We start from the raw sequence: 6,364 nt of genomic DNA, 5'->3' as shown, positions 1-6,364 counted from the left end.
AGGATCTGGGTGGGAAAGGGGCAATGACGTCAGTGCTTCCTCCTCAGTATTTGGATTTCTTATCTGGAGAATCCTCCAGCTTATTTACTGTCAAGGTATTTGTTGACATTTCAAGCTCTTCTAGCTTGCCTCCATGGCCTGATGGTTGGGAGGGCAGAAAGCAGGTCTCAGGTCGGCACAGTAGAGTCTCAACTGTGTCCCTTTCTGGCTATGTGACTGGGAGAATGCTGCCACAGACACTGCACTAGGTAGAGGAAGTCCCCCAAGACGTACTACATAAATTGTTCTGTGCACTTATTTCCCAAAGAAGCGAGTTAAGCCTATTTGTTGGAATAGAGACGCAAAAAAGGCAAAATGTACTAGCATGCTATGACTTCTTTTTCCCTTTCTTTTAGGACAGGCTTTCACTATGTAGCTCTCATGGTATGGAACTCACCATGTAGACCAGGCTGGTCTACCTGCTCCTGCTTCCCGAGTGCTGGGACTAGAGGTGTACAACACTGCGCATGATTCAAAGTGTGTTAGCTGGAATAAAACTGACTTACTGACTTTGAGTATAACCATCAGTGACCCAGCACAGCAAGCATGGACTAGACTCATCTTATTTACTCAAACTCATAGAGAAAATGATGTTAAAGAGACCATAATGCCATCTGTACCCCATATACCCCCACCATACACACATAGCAGGACTGAACATACATGTTCATAGATCGTTCCCTTTGTTCCCAGGAGGTATGGGAGGGCAAGTTGCAGCAAGCAGTCTGTGTAAACACAGACTGTGGATTTGTTGGATAATCCTTATAGCCCTCAGCATTCAAACTTGTTTTTTTTTTTCCTCTTTCTTTTTTCTCACTGTGGTGGTTTGAATATTTGGCCTCGTTGGAGTAGGTGTGGCCTTGTTAGAGGAAGTGTGTCACTGTGGGGGCGGGCTTTGAGGTCTTATGTGTTCAAGTTATGCCTGGTGTGGCACACAGTCTCTTTCTGCTGTATGTGGATCAAGATGCAGAGCTCTCAGCTTCTCCTTCTCTAGCACCATGTCAGCCTGCACACCACCGTGTTTTCTGCCACAAAGATAATGGGCTAAACTTCTGAAATTGTAAGCCAGTCCCAATTAAACGCTTTCCTTCTTAAGTGTTGTTTGCCATGGTTGTCAGGTGTTGGTTGGTGTACTCCTTTAATCCCAGTACTCAGGAAGCAGAAGAAAGTGGATCTCTCTGAGTTTGGGGCCAACCTTGTCTACAAAGTGGGGTACCAGGACAGCCAGGACTGTTACACAGAGAAAGCCCGTCTTGAGAAACAAAACAAAACAAAATAATAAAGTTGCCGTGGTCATGATTTCTCTTCACAGCCATAGAAACTCAAACTAAGACATTCACTGTGTAAGAACACAGCAATCTGGCATTGGGAAGAGGCCTTCAGGAGAGTATAACCATGCTGGCACCCCAGTCTTGGACTCGCAACCTCTACAGTGAGTCACAAAAGCTTCTGGGGTATACCATCAAAGGACATCTGTGACAGCAACCCAAAGACCAAGCTGAGTCAGCCCTGGATCCATTATTCCAGGATCAGTTTGTCTCTCTGAACCTTCCATTTCTGTTGCTGACCAACCCTGACTGGCACATTCTTACTTATACAAGAGAGAATTAGAAGTGTTTTTGTAAATACACTTTTCTACTACTCCAATTACAATGAAACCTTGCTGAAGGACTTACTTTGACGTAAGGTGACTTCCACTTCCTTGTTCTGACCCATATGTGCTAGTAATTTTAAAGCTGGGTTTTCTAAGGATTTCCAGATATAATCCAGGGTTCTCTACTACATTTGAATTCCACATAAATAATCAATGACTTCTTGGTATAAACATGCTCCAAATATTTCACAGGATATATTTGCACTGAAAGATTTTTTTTTGCTCACCTGAAATTCTAAGTGAATAAACTTCATATTTTTCCCATTTTGGTGGTACTAACAAAGGAACCCAGGGCACTGTGCGCTCTAAAGTTATACTGCACAGGTGGCTACTCTCTGCCCAGTCTCCCATGATTCTACTTGCTAAATGTGACACCTATTTCCCAGGGAAGTCTTATTTCCTTTTTCCAGATTCTCAGAGGTGGTGATGACCTTATGGATGCTACATAACCTATACACAGTTCTGACGGGCTGAGCGTACTACTTCCCTTTCTGTCATCACGATAAAGCACTCTGGCCAAAAGCAACTGAGGGAGGAAAGGATTATTTGGTTTACACTTTCAAGTCACATGGCCCATCCCCGAGGGCGGTCAGGGCAGGAACTTGAAGGCAAAGATCACCACTGCTGGCTGGCTCACCCCCTCACTCAGCCTCAGCTAGCTTTCTTACATAGCTCAGGACCACTTGTCTAGAGATGGTGCTGCCTACAGCAGGCCGGCCCTCGTGTGTCAGTTAGCAACCAAGACAGTGTCTCACAGACAGACCCACAGGCAATCTGATCTAGGCAATTACTCAATTGGGGCTTTCCTCTCAGCTGACTCTAGACTGTCCAGATGACAGTTAAAGCTAAGGAGGACAGGGGTCTGCAGAGATGACTCAGCAGTTAGTTGCTCTTCCAGAGGACTCACCTTGCTTCCAAGGACTCATGTCAGGTGACTCTCAGCCATCTGTAATTCAGGAACTCGGATGCATCTGACTTCCTCAAGTACACACACACACACACACACACACACTTGCACAATACTCTCATATGATTTAAAATATATGAGACTGGAGAGATGGCTCAGCAGTTTAGAGTACTGACTGCTCTTCCAGAGGACATGGGTTCAATTCCCAGCACCCTCATGGCAGCTCATAACTATAGCTTCAGTTTCAGGGGGTCTGACATCTTCACACAGACATACGTGCAGATAAAACATAAATACATACGAAATAAAAATAAATTCTAAAAAAAACAAAAAAAATTAAAGTTAACTAAGGCAATAAGCAAGATTATTCCACATACAACAAGTATACTTTACAAAAATAGCAAATATGTCCCCTGAATGGACCAGGGCCTGGTGACTCCAGCAGCAAAGTTTGGAGAAACACAAGGCCTGCCTTGTGTGGCCCCTGGTAAGTAGACCGTGTTTCAGTGGAAGGCTGCACATCCAGGAATATTTGTTTGGGCAGCGCAAACTGGTCTTGATGGGTTAAACAAAAGAAGAAAAGTTGGGTGAGTAGGGAAGGCAGTGGTGTATGAAATTCTCAAATACAAATAAATTAAAAATAAATAAATGTACATTTCTAGAAGGCCTTGGTGGTTGGAGTTAAAATTAAAATTATGGGCAGTGGCAAAGAAAAAAAAGTTAGTGGAGGGAGGGAAGGGGAGTGGAGGTTTACATACACACACACACACACAAACATGCATGCACACACAAACACACACAAACATGCATGCACACACAAACACACACAAACACACACACACACACACACACACACACACACACACACACACCAGAAGTATCAAAGGCAGCTCCTGAGGCTTCCTCTAGTCAGTCAACCCAGGATAGAAAACAGGACTTATCACTCTGTCACAGAGAACTGGGGGCCTCTGCAGGGCCACACAAGGAGGAGTTCAGGACAGGGCCTAGGGTGGAGGCAGGGCAGGCCTCACAGGCAGGGACAGACAGGAAAGACTGCACAGGCTTCAAGGGGATAGGAAGGGCAGGACACTCTGACTGCCTAGGACAACACCCTAAAGGTGCAGACATCTAGTTCCCGTGGGCACAGGCCTTGTGGGCTGCAGAGGGCTTGTGTGGATGGGTGGCAGGGAAAGCAGGGGAGAAGCATGGATGCCACGCCTCCGAGTAGGCAGCAGGTTGTGACTGAAGGCTGGGCCTGCATCTGACTCCTCTCCCCAGTTAGCACAGCACAGAGATTCAACATAGGTTCACCGAATAGGTGGTCTTGCCTTTGGGTCACTGGGAGATACTGAAGCCACTCCCCAAGAGGCGAAGGGTTGAAGGAGAGTGGGCCGAAAGGAAGACTGGACAGTCAGCTGGGATGCTCTTCCAAAGAAGAGCCGGAGGCAAGGCTGTGAAGGGGACAGCAGACATGGAGCTCTTGATGGGTGGAGCATCTACTTCTGTCACCTGCGTGGTCAGCGTGGTGGGGTAGGTGGCAGCAGCCTGGACTGTTGTCCTGCTTTGCCCTGAGCAGCCAGGTCACACCCATGCCTCTCTAGAGCTTATCCTCATCCCTGGGAAGTGAGGAGGGAAATGAGAAGTTTCCCTTCTGCTCTGGGACTGTGAGACAGAGATTTGGTGACTCATGTGAAGGGTGGGTGAGTGGGTGGGCGGTGTCAGGGAAAGGAAGGAGCTTGTAAGGTCAAAGATAGCCCTGAGGGGGGGCTGTGGAGAAAATGATGTGTCTGTCTGGACAAAAAAAAAAATAGGAAGTGGAGATTTGCTGAGCCAAGAGGGGTAAGGTGACGTATTTGATGTTAGGGAATTTTGGAGACAAGAGGACACGTCTCCACAGCAAACATGCAATAATGTCAAGAAGCGCAGCCGGCAGGGCATCCTGTCTATAGCTGAACGTGATGGGGTAGAAGACACCAGTCACCTCCAAAATGTCTGTAACCTAATCCTGAGAACCTGTGGGTATCACATATATCACATATAAAAGAAAGGGTGTGTGCGTGTCTCTGTGTGCGCGCGTGTGATTAGGTCAAGACTTGGGATGGGGAAGATAAGCCTGCATGTTTATGGGAAGACTGTACAGGTTTCTACCAGAGGGAGCATGGAGATACTTGGTATGTGGAGAAGACGATGCTGAGAGGGACGCCAAGAGACAGTCCATTGCATTGCCCTGCATTGCAGGTCTGCAATCCTAGCTCTCAAAAGGCAGAGTCAAGAGGATCCAAAATTCGGGGCCAGTCTGGGCTATGTGGTGAATTCAGACAAACATGAAATATATTAAGAACATTCTCTCTCAAAACAACAAAAAACTGCTGGCTGGGAAATCCGGTGTTCTGTGTTCTCTGTTTCCTGGTCTACCAAGATGTGAGCAAATTGCCTCTTGTTGGCAGAGCAGGATCTGCACCACTCACCATGCCTCCCCACCACGGAGTGCTTGCCCCAGAATGGTGAGCCCAAGTAAACCTTCCCTCCCGATAGTCGTTCCTCTTCTTTTTAAATTCTGTGTCGCATCTACTCTAATCTGTGCTGTTCATATACTTCTGGGCTAGGGGCGTTCCACTGGGGCGTGGTCACCCTAGCGTGGGACCACACTCTTTTTTTTTTTTTTTTTTTGGTTTTTCGAGACAGGGTTTCTCTGTAGCTTTGGAGACTGTCCTGGAACTCACTTTGTAGACCAGGCTGGCCTCAAACTCACGGAGATCCGTCTGCCTCTGCCTCCCGAGTGCTGGGATTAAAGGCGTGCGCCACCAATGCCCGGCTGGGACCACACTCTTAAGGAAACTCACTCTCTGCCCCACAGTCCACCAACTGTCAGTAGTTCCTTAGGCAGGGGTGGGAATTCATGAGTCGTTTCCATTCCACACTTGGGCTGGAAAGTTGAGTGGCTTGATCTGGTGTGTTCATGGGCGCAGCAGCTCTGTCTTACCCAGACAGCACTGTTTCACTCTGGTTCTCCCCAACCTTTTCTGGATGGTCTGTGAGCCTTGGGGGTAAGGACTGTGATGTAGACATCTCATTTGTGGCTGTGCCCTCCAAAGATACTTGTTCCTGTGTTAGCCACTGCCTATTGTACAGTGAATCTTCTTCAATGAGCTCTGAGAGCTTTAGTAATCTATGAGTGGAGAGATCTGAATTAAAAAGCATTTTGATGCTCTGTGTATTTGGCAAAATAATAGTATCAGGTTTGTTTACCCCTGAGACTTGCGAGCTTCCTGACCAGGGATTCTTAGTCAGATTTGCAGTGCCAGACATGGGGAGATAATGTTTCCTCCTGTGGAGTGGGACTCAGATATGATTTTTAGGAAAGCAGGTGGTTACCCCCATAACATTCATGCCACTATTACACTCATGGGCTGAAGTTTCTCTTGTTAGGTATTTAGTCACAGAGACAAAAATAACTAGCTTTGAAAATTCCTACAGAGGCAGGGCGTAGTGGAACACATCTTTAATTCCAGCATTTGGGAGGCAGAAGCAGGTAACTCTTTTTAAATTTGAAGCCAGCTTGGTCAATATAGTAACTTCCAGGCCAGCCAAGGCTACATGATAAGACTCTCTCTCCCTCTCCCTCTCCCTCTGCCTCTCCCTCTCCCTCTCCCTTTCCCTACCTCCCTTCCTTCCTCTCCCACCTCTCTCTCTCTCTCTCTCTCTCTCTCTCTCTCACACACACACACACACACACACACACACACACACACGGCTACTGCTGT

Source organism: Mesocricetus auratus, unplaced genomic scaffold, assembly GCF_017639785.1.
Source record: "Mesocricetus auratus isolate SY011 unplaced genomic scaffold, BCM_Maur_2.0 Super-Scaffold_100007, whole genome shotgun sequence".
Lineage (NCBI taxonomy): Eukaryota > Metazoa > Chordata > Mammalia > Rodentia > Cricetidae > Mesocricetus > Mesocricetus auratus.
The sequence above is the reverse complement of the archived record's forward strand: the minus strand, read 5'-3'. Positions refer to the sequence as shown.